The following is an 18,224-nucleotide window of genomic DNA, read 5'->3' as shown; positions in this document are numbered from 1 at the left end:
CACACGGTGTGACAGATCACACAGCAAAACCAGCAACAACCTAAAGCATGAGGCATAGCATTGGGCACAGCACCAGTGGTGTTCTTGGGGCCATGGCTTACACCAGGGAACCCTGTTCATTCTGACACACCCGGCTTTCTGGGCTAAGGTGCCGTTTCAGAGAAGCAGCAGGATTTTCTTTGCCCAGCCCACTGTGGGTCTGACACATACACCACTCAGCCAGCACCTGGGAGCAGATCACCATGGAGAAGAGTGTGACTGCATACATCCCCAGCTGGCCTCCAGACCTCAGAAACAGCTCCCTTCTCTGACACCTCGGGATCCTTCTGATGGATCGTCCTCTGGGATTGTGGCTGCCTGCAACAGATTTAACATCCTTTGCTAAATATTATTCCTCTGTGTAGTGCAACAACTCAGTTCACGCCCCTGCCTTTATTGGCCTGGTTAAAAATCCAGATATACCCACTGTTCTGAACAGGGGCGGCTCTAGGCATTTTGCCTCCCCAAGCACGGCAGGCAGGCTGCCTTCGCACCCCCAGTACACGCTTGGCGTGCTGGTGCCTGGAGCCGCCCCTGGTTCTGAAGAGGGTACTAGACTGGTGGTGCCTGAGTATTTATGCAGCCATCTATATGTTTATACTGTTGTATCTGGGTAGATATGAGAGACAAGACACTTGTCTATTGCACGATCCAACCCCTACACCCATCCCCAATACCTATGGCCCTTTTAAAAAAAAATTCCCTGAAAGATTCCCAGGTTTTTAAAAAGCCTTGGGGGGGGGAGGTCACTGATTTTCACCCAAATTTGGGAAGTGCTGGAACTCATTGGACTCAGCTCTGGAAAGGGAGATGGCACCTCATTCCCCCATTGCAGAATCACCTCCAGATGGCGCAGGGCAACTGTGCAGAGGAAGGTAACTTCTAGCTCAGAGGTGGGCAAACTACGGCCCACGGGACCCTCCTCCCAGCCACTGAGCTCCTGGCCGGGGAGGCTGTTCCCCGTCCCCTCCCCTGCTGTTCCCCGTCCCCTGCAGCCTCAGCTCGCTCATCCCGCCGCTGGCGCAACGGTCTCTGTGCTGAGCGGTGTGTGGCTGTCTCCAGCTGGGCAGCGTGGCTGTAGCATCACCAGCCACCGGTGCTTCAGGCAGTGTGTAAGAGGGCAGGGAGCTGCGGGGGGGGGGGGGGGTAGAGGGCAGGGGAGTTCAGGGTGGTGGTCAGGGGGCAGGGGTGTGGCTAGGGGGTGGGGAGGTCGGAGGGCAGGGAACAGGGTGTTGAATGGGGGTTTGGGTCCCAGGGGAGGCCAGTCAGGAATGAGAGGAGGGGTTGGATGGGGCGGGGGGGGCAGTCAGGAGCGGGGGTTTGGAGGCTGTCAGGGGACAGGGAGCGGGGGGTGTTGGATGGGGCAGAGGTCCTGGCGGGGGGTTGGATAGGAGGCAGGGGCTGGGCCACACCTGGCTGTTTGGGGAGGCGCAGCCTCTCCTAACCAGCCCTCCATACAATTTTGGAAACCTGATGTGGCCCTCAGGCCAAAGGTTGCCCGCCTCTGATCTACCTGGCTGCTGCTGTGCTGCATGGGCTGCAGGGGGGGTGAGATAGTCAAGACCCCAACTACTGTAGCAAGAGGCTCACAGTGAATAGAAAACTCCCTCAGCTGCTACATTATAAACACCCCTTCCCCACCACCACCCACTGCCCTTTGCTTTCCATTTTTACATTTCCCCCCATTATAAAATTTTGGATAAACACTGATCAATTCCCTGGAAACGAAGAGTCTTACCCACACTTAGCACGTGCTCTTTGTCAGCGACCGTGATGGGTAGAGCACCAGTGAACCTGGCAGAGCATCCGTTCACTATCAGGAACAAAGGTAGAAATGTTCTCTGACCTTGTGTGAAGCAACCGAGTCAAAGTGAACTATGAGGGATGCAATGGAGTGAACTGCTGCTGGAAGCAGAATGGTCCAAATAACTGATTTTTTGGTTCACTGGCCAGATGGAAAAAAATTCCATTTCAAGTTGAACAAAAGGGTTGGTTTGGCTCCAAAATCTTTAATTTGAAATTGAATTAAAGAAAATAAAACACTGAAGTAAGTGTCTAAATGAAAAATCACTCTGAACTGAAAACTTGAGACGTGTTTCAGTTAGAATGAGCCCCCGAATATTTGAAAGCCTAAATGCTTTGGAAAGTTCAACATGACTTTAATAAACATTTCGGTCCATCTGAATCTGCATTTGCAACTCAAAAAGTTTCAGCTGAAAAGTTTTGTCCAGCTCTTGCTGGCAGGGCCGGCTCTAGCCATTTCGCTGCCCCAAGCACGGCGGCACGCCACAGGGGGCGCTCTGCCGCTCGCCGGTCCCATGACTCCGGTGGACCTCCCTCAGGTGTCCCTGCAGAAGCTCCATCGGAGCCGCAGGACCAGCGGACCCTCCGCAGGCACGCCTGCGGGAGGTCCACCGGAGCCGCCTACCGTCCTCCCAGCAACCGGCAGAGCGCTCCCCACGGCATGCCGCCCCAAGCACACGCTTGGCGCGCTGGGGCCTGGAGCCGGCCCTGCTTGCTGGAAGAGAGAAGGGAGGCCTGAGAGGAGCAGGACACGTGGCTGCTAATCCCCAAGAGCTGCATTTGCTACCCAAAGACAGTAGAACAGAGAGCATGCATGGGATGTTTTACAGCAAAACCATTCGCTTCCCAAGCATGAAAAATTGACAATGACACCAGCACTGGTATCATTATATCTGTTCCCATTCCAGGAGGAAAAAAATCCCCTTCCCTGAAACCTGTTCTGATTCCCTACACTGTAATGTGTGATGCATTGACAGCAAGTTTGTTCCCCTTGTGCGCATAGCACTATTGTGCTGTTAATAAAGTACAGCCTGTTCAGAAACAGATGCATCTTTATTGTAAGCAATGCCATTACAGAACTAGTGCTGGCAAACAGGGGTTTCATACTGCCAGAAAACATCCAACCGGCCAGGTTTACCAGCGCATTTTCTGTCTGCAGACAATGGGTGTGACCATCTCCTTTCCAAAATGGGCCACTAGCACAAGCATCAATAGGTCATGGCCAGGTTGGGGATACTTACAAAGACACAGCAAGGTCAATCCACGCCCCAAAGAGGGAGCTAACAGCTATCCAGCTCACAAATGAGGGTGACTCAGAGCACATAGAGTAGATAGCCACTTAACCCCACCCAGCAGAGGCAACAGAAGCTGGCAGAGTCAGGACCAAACCTGCAAAGAGCAGTGCCCAGGTTAGAGTTCCAGTTTAGCTGGAACCCAGGATTTCTATTCTGACTTAGCTACACCAGCGTGAACTCCCAGTGCAGTGCAGTGCAAGCAGGTGGAAGCCAGGGCAAGCTGCGCCAGGGCAGCCAGTATGACAGGGCTGGAGAGTTCCAACTCTGGGGATTCCTCTGAGTAACTATGCTAGTGCCAGTTTGACCTCATATTGACAGGCCCTAAGAAATCCTCCCCATCTCACATTGCTCAGAGTGGGTCATTCTATTTTAATATTAAACACCCCACATCACAAATTCATTTCCCACTAAGGCAAGGGTTCTCAAACTTTTGTACTGGTGACTCCTTTCACATAGCAAGCCTCTGAGTGTGACCACCCCCCAATATATAAAAAAGTGTTTTTAATTTATTTAACACCATTATAAATGCTGGAGGCAAAGTGGGGTTTGGGTTGGAGACTGACAGCTCGCAATCCCCCGTGTAATAACCTCGCAACCCCCTGAGAGGTCCCGACCCCCCGTTTGAAAACCCCTGCACTAAGGGTATGTCTACAGAGCAGCAAGACACCTGCGGCTGGCCCATGCTAGCAGACTTGGGCTGCAGGGCTATTTCACTGCTGTGTAGACTGCTGGTCTTGGGCTGGGAGGGTCCCAGAACCCAGGAGGCTACAGAGCCTGAGCCAGAGTCAGCTGGACAGGCCAGCCGCAGGTTTTTCTTTGCTGTGTAGACACACTCACTGGTAGGTAGCAACCCATGGCATCTAAGCAGCTATTGGATTCCATTCAAGATAGGCTCATTGGGTCAGGCACTGTGCAAACATGTATAGCAAGGTTTTCTGTCCCAGTGAGTTTATACTGTAGTGACTATAACAGGTGTCCACTTTACATGAACCCCCCATAAATGTAGGCTCCAATCCTGCATGCACGCACGCACACCTTTAAACACAGGAGGGGTGCCACTTCAGACAATGGAGTCTTGTCGCTTTTCCCCAGCTGAGGATCCAGCCCACAGAGCTGGCAGTCACTCTGTACAAGGGTTATGTGATTCTGCACAGTACAGGATAGGGAAAATCGGGGTGGGAGTGTTGTCTTGGGCCTTGTCTGCATATAGAAATTGCGGCAGTTTAAGTAAGCATGGGAATGTCATTAAAGTGGTGCAATCCCCTCTGCGGTCATACTGATCAGTTTACAATTGGTTCGAGTAATTAGGCTTGTGCCTGTACAGTTACAGACATGAACTGAAATAAGCCAGGTTTACACTGAATTAAAGAGTATCCAGGGGGCTTTGCTCTGGTTATCTAAATTGGTTTTAAAAAAAAATCACACACACACACACGCACACACACACAGAGTTAGTGCCAGTCTGTGTAGACCAGGCCTTACAGCAGGAATGCTGCTGTCAGGAGAAGATATATTGATGGCTGTTGTTTTGTGGGCATAGGTGCTAGAACGAGGGGTGCTGCCGCACCCCTTGGCTGGATGTGGTTTCCATCATATACATGATTTACAGTTTGGTCCAATAGCTCTCAGCACCGCCAGTATAAAGTATTTTTCCAGCACCCCTGCGTGTGTGTTGGTTTCCTCTTCTTCAAGAATATGTTGTTTTGGTTTGTTAACTGTGTAGCTGAATCACTGACATTTCTTATCCTGCTGATCAGCCTCTCTCGCAGAGGATAATCCTAAACAAGATCCATCCTGCAGAGTTGCGGTGAGATAATTGTACAGATTGGAAATTTCTGATGCTCTGTCATCCTTCCCTAAAGGAGAGATTAATGTTACATGGAACTGCCCGGACTTGCAAACTGCTGAAAACTAGTGAAGAAAGCTGAAACATTAGCAATTTGTTATGGTATTGGTGTGTCATCATAACATATGACAACTGCTAGTGACCTTCAGAAGACCTGATGACTCAAAAGTCTCTGCCACCCCCAGACATCTTAGCCAACAGAATTACAATATGTAAATGGCTACAATAAATAGTACTGCTACACTGTAACCTTTTCTGGGTTTCCAATGGCCTGATTCTTTATTGTCAAAGCCATTGTTGGGGAGTAGGACTACTATTCATAACTACAGCAAAGTCAATTGTCTGTGTTAAAGGAACCACCTAGCTCACAGAATCAGAAACTGATAGAGAGGAACAGCTCCACAGCTGATGTGAAATAACTTCATCGTAGTCAGTGGAGCTACATGATGCTGATTAACACCAGCTGAGAATCCAGGTGCATAAAGCGATGCACGTGCAAAAGTGTTTGCAAGATCAAGACCCACGTACTGTTAAATTACAAAGGTAACAAATGGAAGGGAAAAAAAGAGAAAAGGAGAGAGAAGCATATTTTTCCTTATAATCTGCTTCAGTACAGTGATCTCAAGAGTTGTTCGTAACATTATCATTTAAAATAAGTCTCCAGAGAGAAATGCAGATTTTAAGCTCCCCCTGTCCCTAGGTACTCTGAAAATACACTAAAATGCAGGAGGATAGAGATGTTTTCTGGATGAATTGAATGAATCAATTCATTTCTATTGTGAAATGTGAAATACAAGAAATGTGATACAAGGAAATCACACCATTGGGTTTTGCTGATATGTCATTCCAGCTTCAGTTCAGTGACTTACTATCTTACCCGAGCCACGCAATCGAATGGTATATTTTGAATGTATTGCTATTGCTATCCTATTGTTCCTGGGAACACCCTTTATGTAACTTCATCATTTTGTGTTTCATATGATTACTTTGTTTATTATGTACATTGGGTGTTGTCTCTTCCAGGGTATTACTCATGTGCTAAAACCGACAAAAGTTCTTCGTTTGCTGGTGAAAAACCATCTTGTTTCAGGTGACAGAACAGGGTGTGGGCTGTTTTTCCTGATGGATGTTAAAGAAAGAGGTAGTAGCAACTCCATAGCTATAGTTACAACCTGCTTCCTTTATGAAACCATAGTTGAGACCCTCTGCAACAAGTCTGAAAGCTGGTTTGGCCTGAAAATGAACAGAAATATTCTGAAAGGAAAATTGATATTCAATGTTTAAAGAAAATTCATCGAGTTGTTTCCAATTTACCAACTTAAGTTGTTCATGAATGAGAGAGAATCAAATACAAAATCTAGGGTGATTTTTAACTGCTGCATCAGTCTTGCCATGTCTTCAGATCTCTTTAAACTCATTCACCAGCTACATTTGAGGTTGCGATTAAGCAAAGGTGTGTTATTTGCTGTTGGTCATTAAAGGGTTCCAACCCAGGTCCTCAAAAGGGATTAAATCAATAGAAGTTAAGTGCCTACATACTTTTGAGGATGTGGGCCTCGCTCCTGACTTCCCTGGGAATGGTGTCAGACATCATTGTGGTTCTCCACTGCCTGGTCTAGTCAGTTACAGCTGCACAACAGGGCCATTCTGCCAGGTACTGTTTTACACCCACTTTGTTCAGGTGTAAGTGACTATACAAGGTGGCAGAGAATCAGGCCCAGCATGTTTTCATGAGCATGACACTTTCCAGGAGCCGGTTCCAGTTAAGAAAGAACGTAAGGGTCTCTCTAGAACTGATTTCACAGACCTTTTATCTCAGCCATAGGGACCTGTAGGAACAGGATCCAGTTCTAACTCTGTAGGTTGATGATGGAGAGACAGTAGCCTAGCCAACTCCAACTCCATTAAAAAGAGACAAGGTGGTGGACGTAACATCTTTTATTGGACCAACTTCTGTTGGTGAGAGAGAAGCTTGGAGCTCACACAGAGCTCTTCTTTGGGAGGTATTATCTCATTCACCTTGTTTCTTTAGTAGCCTAAGACCAACATGGCTACTCCAACTCTGCAATTCAGTTACAAGTCAGCTTGTGACCATTCTTGAAACCCCCCCAAAAAAGGAGAAAACATCCTGATGCTTTCTGACTTTTAGAGTTAGAGCTCACTGGCGCTATAGTTTTTCTATTCACTTTGGATACAATTAAACAAGTATTTTGTGACACTGAAAGTTAAGTCTCACAACTTTGTGTGTGTGTTTTTGTTTTTTTAAGGCCCCAGTCTGCAGGATCAAGTAATTACATCAGAACCTCAGCTTCCTTGTTAAAAAAAAAAAAGTGAACATTTGTTCAAACCCACATGGTTACAGAGAAGAGCTCAAATGTGAACTCTAAAAGCTCAATAACCAAAACCCAAATCAAGAGTTTTAAGCTAATCTCATGGTTTGAGGGGGCTGATTTCATGACTGAGCACTGGGGTTTGGCGATACTAGCCTTTTGAAAGGCACCTACAGTAGTGCTTGACTTCCATGCACACTCCTAACTCCCTTAGGCTCCTTTGTAAAACCCAGCCAAGGCCTTCAATATGGCTGCCTTGCAAATCACGTAACATTTCTGCATGTCCTGGCTGAAACGGCAATCTCTCTCAAAATTCCAAAAAGGTCCATCTCACTAACTTCCCTCAGGCAACCTCCCTGTTAGCTCTCAGTCCATGGGCTGTGATTAGTTACTGTGCTAATTAGTGCCTTAGAAACACTAATGATTAGAGTAGTGTGGAGAACACCTCCATCCAGCAGGAACTTTCCAAGAGAAGAAATAGTAACATTTGAAAAGTGAGTGGTTTTTCGCTCTAAGAAAAAGCTGATGGCAGGTATACTTGAGGCCACATCTCCACAGTTTTTGTACTAGTATAGCTGTTTGGGTTAGAGCATGTGTTTTAGCAGAATAGTTATACATCTGTAAAGGTGCATTATGGTGGGATCGTTTATTTCCCCTCTCACTCATACAGGGATAAGCCATGTTTATAGGAGTAGAACCTATAGGGAGAGCTGTACGGCTTTAACTATATGCCAAAGCTAAAGCCATGGAACTTCTGTGTTTAGACAAGACCTAGGATGACCCCACTCAGTGACCTGCTGATAGTAAGGTGATGAAAATGTACTTTGCACAAGTAATACATCGACATGTTTTCCCATAACAATTTTAAAGCATCTGGGGAAATGTGCATGTTGTTTTCAAGCCATTAGCTAGGGCAGCACCATTCCAGGTTTTAAGTTAATTAGCCAGGGACCTTTCTCACATGATGTCCCAGGGTGGGACGACCTATAGAGCAATCTGCTGGGAGGGGTGGCAAGGAGACAGGCAGGGAAGTTACTTTGCTGTTTACTGTGTATGTCTGTAAAGTGCTAGATTCTTAAGCAATAACGACCTGCCTCATTTTTATCACACACTTCCTATTATCTCTATTTCCTCATTCTTCCCTGAGCAAGCCAGCACTGAGTGTATTTGCCAGGAAATCATTCACCTCTGCACCACTTCCCACTCAGAGTGCTTCAACATGGGCTTTGGTCTTCTTGGCTTCAATTGGCATTAAGCACATACTTAATGCTTCGCTGAATCAGGCCTCTGCCGTGTAGCAGAGAAGTCGATGGGTCTCTTCCTGGAATATTTCAGTGCTGGTTTTGAACACCGATAACATGAAAATATTCTGTCTGCAAAAGTTCTGAGTGTACGTTCAGCTACTACCCACCCACACCCCCCATGACACAGCTATTGCTGGAGCATGCTCCAACTATTACTGTGCTGGTATCAGTTCTCCTTCCTCTCACCCATGGGCTCCTCTTGGTTGCTGCCCTCAGAGCTCTCCAGGCACCCACACCAAACACGGTGGTCTCCTTCCCAACCTGCCACTCCATGCAGGATATGAAGGAGTCAGACTGGAAAGTGCTGAGTACTTTGGCCCCAACTAAGCACGTGCTTAACTTAAAGCACATGAGGGGTGCCACTGAATCAAGCATGGGAAAAGTGTTCTGCTGGATGGCGGCCAGAGCGCGTTGAATGTTGCAAAATGGCGCTCTTGCTCACTTGCCTGAGTCTGTGACCCGGACTCAACAAAAGCATGTGCCTAATTTCTCCCAGCATTTCCCACCACGTGGCACCCGGCAGGAGCACCCGGGGGTTCTGACAGGCACAGGAATTGTTCTCTATCACTTCAGCTCGCCATTAAAAAAAAGGATCAAGTTTCTAGCCTTTATGGCCGTAAAAACATGAACCGAGTTCAACTAGTGCACAGATGTCTGCTTGAGTTTGCCGAGACACAAACAGCAGTTCCATGTGGTGCACCCTGCCCCATTCATCTCAGAGGATGCTAACTCACTTCACGATGACATTTAAGGAATCATTGGCATCTACTTCACAGCTCCAAGAAAGGTCAGGATCAAGCTGGCCTGAGCAGTTAACCATTATTGGAGGTCTTCAGGATTGTTGTTTCTGTTATGAACAATCAATGACTAATCAGGTAGACTGTTGGTGTAATCTTATATACAAAAGAGACACACAATCCTGCTTCCCAGAACACAGTAGACAATTTCCCGGCTCAGAAATCCCCAAATCTTCCAGTCTAACCACCTCTGTGCCCAAGGAGGTCAGTCATGATGCTTCCTTGGGAATCACACCCACAATGACAGTTGTGCTGATGGTTCAGTTAAATGGAAGTTCACAGGGGAGGGAGGAGGATAAATTGGTTCAGGTTGAACCAAAACTCAATTTTTCTGCAAATCAGAAGGGTCAGCAAAGTTTGGTTGGGGTATTTATTGAAACAAAAGGAAGTGAAGAGCTAGACTCACAAAAATGGAGAGGCTTGAGTTGGTGCCACCCTTAGTCCAGTGGCTACAGCACTCACTGGAGAGGTGGGAGACCCCAGTTCAGTTCCCCACTTCGGAGCAGGGACTGGAACTCCCAGATGAGTTTCTCTAACTTCCAGACTATGGGGCAGTCTATGTCTCTCTTGAAGCTGTTTGACATTGTTTCATCATCGGGCCAGAAAAATAGAACAATTTTCTAGCCCAGGGGTTGGCAAACTTTAGGGCAGAGGGCCACATCGGGGAATAGAAATTGTATGATGGGCCATGAATGCAGACAAAATTGGGGTTGGGGTGCAGGTTCCAGCTGGGGGTGTGGGCTCTGGGGTGGGGCTGGGGATGAGAAGTTTGGGGTGTAGGAGGGTGCTCCAGGCCGGGATCAAGGGGTTTGGAGAGTGGGGGGGGATCAGGGCTGGGACAGGGGGTTGAGGCATGGAGAGAGGCTCAGGGGTGCAGGGTCTGATCAGCACTTACCTCAAGCAGCTCCCGGAAGTAGTGGCATGTCCCTTCTCCAGCTCCTATGCGTGGAGTGGCCCCTGACCCTGCTGGAGCGCCAGAGTGGGACCATGCTGCAGCTTCCGGGAGCCACGTGGTGCTGCCCCAGACCCTGCTTCCCAGCAGGAGCTCACAGATCAGCTTAAAATGCCTCACAGGCTGTAGTTTGCCCATCCTTGCTCTAGCCTAATGGTTCAGGTGCTAATGGGAGAAGCAAGGGAACACCTGGGATCCAAGTCCCTGCCCCAGAGCAGAGATTCAAAGGTGGGTCTCCCAGGTGATGTCCCTAACCACTGATCTAAAGGCTATAAGTGAGGTTGCACCAACACCTGTTGTGACTAGTGCCAAACCTCCCCCCCTTGTGAATCCAGCCCCCCAAAATAAAAAGTTATATCAAGATGTCGGGGGTTCTCGCATTTCTGAAATTCTTGTTTTACCCAAAACAATTTGCCAAAGCCATGGTCTGATCGGTCATTCAGGGCATATCTACACAGCAATGAGAAGCCCACAGCTGGCCCATGCCAGCCAACTCAGGCTCACAGCTGGTGGGACACTTTCAGGTGATGCAGACATCTGGGCTCAGGCTGGAGCCTAGGTTCTAAAACCCTGCAGGGTGGGGTGTCTACCTGCTCTGTAGACATACCCTAAGTCTGCTGCTTGGCTAGTCCCCCATTGCCTGCAGCTTCTCTTACTACTGGAAAGGTGTTTAATTGCTCCTTCTGTTATGTCTGAAATGGTGCTTGGCACCCACTGGCTTTAATGAGGTCTGTCTTTGGATCCAAGATTCACCTCATGGCAGCCATTTGCACTCCCTTCCATGTAGTCGTCCATCCATGCCGATGCTGGACAGCTATCCTCCCCCACAACTGCCCGGTGTCGCCTCTCCTTGCCCTTTCCTCAGCAAGGTGAATGAGAAACTGGAAAAAAGCTTTTTCCAGCGGCACCTGACCTCCTCTAACCACCTGACACTTTCCCAGGGAGGACAGAAACAAGTACCTGGAACAGACCTGGGCTGGTTGTGCTAGTACACAATCTCCTCATCTTCTAATGAACACACTTCCAGACTCAGGCCGTGTCTACACTTACAGTTCAGGTCAACACAGACTTTCATGCCCAGGAGCTCTGTAGCTACTAATAGATACCATGTGGTCAGTTACCATGTGTCAAGGCTGATTCCCCACTCTGGCACTCCAAGTACAAAAGGTGGGAGCCCGCAAGGATTCTAAAAATTAACACTGGCCACTCCAGGCTGGTATCGAACTCCTAAGGTTACAGCTTCTCTCTGACCTTGCATTGGTAAATGCCGCTGCCACCCAAGTGCAGAACCCCTTTGATAGCCCAGGAAGACACACTTGGGAATTCCTTCCTGTGGGGTACCCTCAAGTCCTTTCACCCCCCTCCGGGGAAGAGTTGAGGAAGCCGATTTCCTTTGTTTTTCTATTGCCACCAGCTAATTTAAACACATGCACAAACCTCTTAGACACAAAAAATCCAATTCTGTTCTTTAAAAAAGTGTAAATTTTATTAATAAAAAAAGAAAAATACATTTGGGAACTCAGGCTATTGCTAGACTTAAAAAAACCTACAAGGATTAAGCACCAAGAATAGCTTTCTTGAGGTTCAGCTTAAAGGTTACAAGCAAAACAAAAGCGCCTGGGGTTAGCACAGAGGAATCCATAAGCCATAAAGAAATAAAAGGAATAAACCTAATGGCATCTTCCCAGACATTTCCTGATCTACTTATATATCTGAGGTTTTAAATGAGTAGTTTCTAGGTATGATACTGATGATTTTTCATACCTGGCCCAAGCTTATTACAGCATAGCTCTGCCCTGTCCCCTCTCTCTGGGAGAACAACCACAGACTGACAACAGGGGAGTCATTTTCCAATCTTAAAAAGTTCTAGCCTTCCCATTGGCTCTTTTGGCCAGGTGCCCACTCACCTCCTTTTATCTATGCATCGCACTGAGACTTTTTAACCCTTTACAAGTAGAGCGATTAGAGAACAGCTACTAAGAGGGATTTTACAGCTACTGGCTGGGTGTCCAAACCCCTCTCCCCCTTCATTTATCACACCATTCTAACTTGGATTATGTTTATTCTTGCTCACTTATGCTAGGTCATATATCCCACAATGCCCCAAGACAAGTATAGCTCAGTATGTGGCTTAGTCAAATACAGGAACTGTCCAAAGCTGGATGGACGTGTTTTATGAAACAAGCTACTATGTAGTACCAGAAAATAGTGCAAGATGCATGAATGCTTTGTATTAGGGAGCATTTTCATGCCCCTCCCTGTTTGGAATTTAATCTTCAAAATGAGCAGTGGGAAGTTTTACAGGGAGGCACCAGAGACAAAGCCAGGACAAGTTGGCTGGTGAAACTTAAGCTCCAAGTAGTGTGACTGTGAACAACCGTGTGACCAGGATGGACCACTCTGATGATGCCACACTCAGGGCAGACTGCAAGAAATAGGACAGACAATCCCCCAAACTGGTGGTTTGTTCTATATTTAGATTCACCAAACCAGTAACAAGGGAGCTTCTGCAGTACTGTACTGGTTACCAAGAAGCCAAACAAACAGTCCCCTTTAGTCTTTCCAGCCCTTAGCTCCCATCTAGACAGCCAAACCTAATATAGTGAGAGGTTATTGAAAACCCTATTCACCAAATCCCTAAAGGATCGGACACTTACCTTCAAGCCAATATGAATCTCCGATCTTACCCCTGGGGCACTCTGATACCAGCTGCCAACTAGACATTGAGCCATTGATCACTACCCGTTGAGCCTGACAATCTAGCCAGCTTTCTATCCACCTTATAGGCCATTCATCCAGCCCATACTTTTTTAACTGGCTGGCAAGAATACTGTGGGAGACCGTATCAAAAGTTGTGCTAAAGTGAAGATATCTCACATCCACAGAGCCAGTTATCTCATCATAGAAGGCAATCAGGACTACCACCAAAATGGACTTTTAGTCAATACCTGGGCGCTTTTGAAAGTTTCCCCTTTAAATAAGCTAGTACTGCTGGTCTCAAGGGATTTAAGCCTGGGTCTCCCATATCCCACATAAACGTCTCAACCATTGCACTATTGGCTGTTCTGGGTTGGATAGGTGGGCCAGTAAGACTCTTTCCCCGCCCCACCTCCCCACACACACCACACTCCATCCTGGACCTGAGAAATCTTCTCATTGAAGTTTGTCAAAACTAGGGTGACCATATTTCCCTATGCAGAATATTGGACACCTGGTAACATTACTCATATTCAACAGCAATCAATCAGAACTATGCAATACAAACGTTCAAACTAACATCAAGTTGACTGAGCCTCTGCTAAAGAAATACTGCATACACCTCTACCCTGACATAACGCTGTTCTCAGGAGCCAAAAATATCTTACTGCGTTATAGGTGAAACCGTGTTATATTGAACTTGCTTTGATCCGCTGGAGTGTGCAGCCCTGCCCCCCACCCCCAGAGCACTGCTTTACCGTGTTATATCCGAATTCATGTTATATCGCGTCACGTTATATTGGGATACAGGTGTAGTTGGATTCTTTTAATTTACCTTATTACTTATCTTCAAGGCGTTTGGGTTCACACAGGGAGAAGTAACACACACACCTCTCACACAAGGGGTGTGACCAAATGACCTGACCAGGCCTTCCCTGCCTGGCGCTCTCCACCCTGTCTGTCTGGGCCCCCGGGATGACCTTGCCTCTCCTAGTACCTGATACCGCATCTTCCTGAAGCAACACATGGGAGAGGGCACGTAAAGTCACACACACCCCAGCCCCGATTTCCACTGGGGTTCATCCCAGAATGTGGCCAGCAGCAGCCTTTCAGCACTGTGTGGGAGGAAAGGGAAGGGAGCTGCTTCCAGCCAGAGGGGGAGGAGTGTGGGGAGGGGGGAGAGGAGGGATGATCTGGTCTGTGTCTTTGCAGAGCTCTTCTCTTCCCGCTCCCCTGTGTCTGGAAGCTGCTTGTTCTTTCCTGCCCACATAGTGTCCAAAGGCACCTAACACCCCCAAGCTGCTGCTAGCCACTAACATAAACTAGCTGCCTCATGACACTTGGCCACAGTATGGGCAGGAAGGGGTTAAGCCCCAAGGATGCTTTGTGCACCAGGGCCCAGGGAACCTGACTGTAAAGGCTTCAGCAGGGGAGGGTGCCTAGGGGATGGAGCAGCCCCACACTCCCTGGGGGCAGGACCCGGGGGGCGGGGGGTGAAGAGGTTGCTAAGCCTTTGCCCAGGGGGCTGCTGTGGAGCCTGCAGGTTTGGGCCATGAACAAGCTGGAAATTGCTTCCCCCTGACACTCCAGAGTTTAACTGAGGGGCAGAGGCTTCCCCACGCCAGCGCTGTGTGGGGCTTTGGCACATGCAAGGCTCAGCTCCTCCTGGCCAGCACTCGGGGCCAGAGGGTCTTGGGCTTTCCTGGGACACCAACCCAGCCAGAGGCAATGGGGAAAGGAAGGAAGGAAGGAGCTGCCGGCCAGCCTGTGGTGCATGGAGTGCTCTGACCAGGGGCTGGTTCTCCACACAGTACAGAGCAGGATGCGCCCTGCCAGGGGGTAAGGAGGGCAGGATATGGAAGAGCAGTGGGGCTGGGGGTGGTGAGGGGGCAAAGCAGGGAGAGGACAGCGAGAGAAGGAGCACGGAAAGGTGGGCAGCAGAGGTGACATGTAACCGGACACCAGCTGGTGCCTGCCCACACTCACCAGCCACTGCAGCACGCAGCCCATGCTGGCTGGAAACAGGGACGGGGCCCTGCTGGCTGAGAGCCAGCACACAGCAGGGGCTGAGCTGATGGACCAGCACAGGGAGTGATGAGACCCATGCATTGCAGCTTTGCCTCACCACCAGCCTTGCACACCCACCCCTGTCGTCGGCCATTGGGCGGGCAGCTGGCGAGCAGGGATCCGGCCAGCAGCAGGACCCACAAGTATTGATGGGGGGCGGGGAAGACAGAAAATAAGGGACAATTTGCCCATTTTTAAGAAAAAGTTGGGACATCTGCAGGAGGGCTTAAATACAGGACTGTCTTGTCTGGTCACTCTAGTCAAAACCAACCCCTTCCAGCAAGAGGTTTTGACAATGAAAAACACTGTCAAAATATTTCCAGCCAGCTCCACTGGTCTTGCTATGCTTGGAAGCACAGCTTGTTGCTAACTGAACATGTCACTTTGGGTTATTACTGCTAAAACTCATACAGACCTGCCTATACTAGGCTTTTAAATAGCCTTGATCAAATCTGCATAAGTACTGGAATTGGAAAACCAGCTTCTTGTTTTTATGTGGCAGCTATGAAGTAGCTTCTCCCCAACCCCGAGCAGCTCCCCTTTGACCCAACTGCAGCTTCAGCCTTACTCCTTCCTTAAGACCTGCAATCCCTCCAAATCCCCCCCCCCCCATCCCTTTGTCTCTGCCTCCCAGCTCTCCGTGCCCCATTTCTGCCCCCAAAATCTCTGCCTGCCTAGAAGATCTGGTCAATATTTTTAATTTGAATAATGTAACATGGCTTTTTCACAAAAATCTTTCAAACAGATTCTAGTTTTTCCACTGAAATAAAGCCTGTGTTTTGAGTGTTGGTTGTTGTCCCCTCTGCCCTCCCTTTTCATTGGCCACTGGAAGGAACAGATTTTATTTTTTCTCATAATTTTTCTCCCCCACCACCTTGGTACTCTAATAGTTCCAAGATTGTCTTTTCCAAAGCTGAACAAAGAATCTTGGGAAAGTTAGTTTAATTCTTAGGTACATTCGGAAGAGTTACAGTAGCAAAGTCCAAGTGGAAAAAAAAACCTCTAGGCTGGACATTTGCTTTATTGCATTCAGTGGCAGAAAAAAACCCCAACAATTTATGTTTTTAAAAAAATTAATTCGACAAAAGATGGTTTCAGAATAGAAACCAACTTGCAACTTTTCACAAGAATTCCCATCTACCTCTCCATTTTGTAGCCAGCTCCATCCATCTACTGTAGGTGCTTATACATACTACCACACCCCTGTGATGGAAGGAAGTTAACTTTGCCCCCGAGAGACTAAGTGATCTGCCCAAAGCCACAGAAGTAGGCAGGGTCGCTGAGGTCACAGACTAGCATGCTAACCATTGGCCCCATCCTTCTTTCACAAGCCAGCTGTCACTGGCATGCATGTGCTATGCAGAAGGGCTGGGCCAGGGAAGAGAGCCAGAGTTTCAACTTCCTGCCAGGAAATGCAGAGGCCTCTAGTACAGAGGTGGGAAAATTACGGCCTGCAGGCCAGATCCAGCCTGTCAGGGCTTTGGATCCAGCCTGTGGGATTGCCACCCCCGTGGCGCCGCGAGCCCTGCGCCGCTCCCAGAAGTAGACGGCACCAAGTCCTTGCAGCCCCTGGGGGAGCAGAGGGTTCCATGCGCTACCCGCGCCTCCAGACACCGCTCCCTGCAGCTTCCATTGGCCGGGAACGGGGAACCACAGCTAATGGGAGCTTTGGGGTGGAGGGGAGGCGGGGAGGTACCCACAGGCGAGAGCAGCACGTGGAGCCTTCTGCTCCCCCAGGGACGTAGTGCCGGCCACTTCTGGGAGCAGTGTGGGGCCAGCGCAGGCAGACAGCCTGCCTGAGCCCTGCTGCGTGCTGCTGCCACCCCAGAGCCACTCCGGATAAATGGCACTGGGCCAGAGCCTGCACCCTGAACCCTTCCTACATCCTGCACTCCAAGTCCCTGCCCTGAGTCCCCTGCTACACACCCCTGCACCCCAACCCCCTGCCCTGAGCCTCCTGCCACACCCTGCCTGCACCCCAACCCCCTGCCCTGAGCCCCTGCTGTACCTTGCACCCCTCCTGCACCCCAATCCCCTGCCGTACCTCGCACCCCTTCTGCACCTCACACCCCTCCTGCCCCCTGCCCTGAGCCCCCTTGTACACTCCACAACCCTCCTCTGCCCCAACCCCTTGCCCTGAGCCCCTTCCTGCACACCACACCCCCTCGACTCCCCAACCCCCTACTCCAGCCGTACACTCATGCCCGTGCGCAATTTCCCCACCCAGATTTGGCCCTCGGCCAAAGAGTGTGCCCACCCCAGCTCTAGTAGGAGCCAGGAGGGAAAGCTATTAGATTAAATTAACTCTGCTTCACTACCAAGATAAGCTACAGGTGTAGAGTCTCTAGCCAAAAACCACTGGCCTCTGGTGTAACCACAGGGGACTCTGCACTCCTTGCACAACTACATGGCAGTGTCAGAACTAGGCCTGCTCAAAGCTCAATTTCTGCCTCGGAATCCCAGCAGCCAGCCAGGTGTGCTGGAAGGGAGCCGAGCAAGTTTGTCCATGACACACTCCTGGGGAAGGTTTTGGTTCTGACAAGTTGGCATTTTCCACTGAAAACTTTGACCAATTCTAATCAGGTCGGGCCGCATCTCACATCCTGAGAGAAAAGAGAAAGGGAAGTGAGATATGACAGGAAGCAAGACACCTCTACAAGAAAGGGAAGGTATGTCTCCCCAGCACCAGGAGGGGCTGTGCTGTCAGGGTGGCACTTATGTAAAATCCTCCTCCTCCTCCCCCCCCCCCCCGAGTCACCACGCCACCAACTGCCCTGGTGTAGGCAAGGCACTAGCAGCAGCCGGCCACTCCCACAGTTAGTTTCACCTGCTGCATGTATAGTTAAAGGCTAATAATATCTGGGGCCAGAGGAGCTTTAGGGTAAGCGAAAAGGAGGCCTACAGATCTGAGTGATTGAACATTTTAATTGAAATTTTCCAAAGTCACACATGGACAGAGGTCAGTCCTGGAAAGATTCAGCTCCACGGGTAGGAGTGACTAAGCACACAGATTTATAGGCTAAACACTTAGGCTGCTTTAACTATAGCTGTCAGTAGACCTCCAGCTATAATAAATTTCCTGTCTTGTCGCCCC

The sequence above is a fragment of the Gopherus evgoodei genome, chromosome 5 (assembly GCF_007399415.2).
Source record: "Gopherus evgoodei ecotype Sinaloan lineage chromosome 5, rGopEvg1_v1.p, whole genome shotgun sequence".
Lineage (NCBI taxonomy): Eukaryota > Metazoa > Chordata > Testudines > Testudinidae > Gopherus > Gopherus evgoodei.
This window is presented reverse-complemented; position numbering follows the sequence as displayed.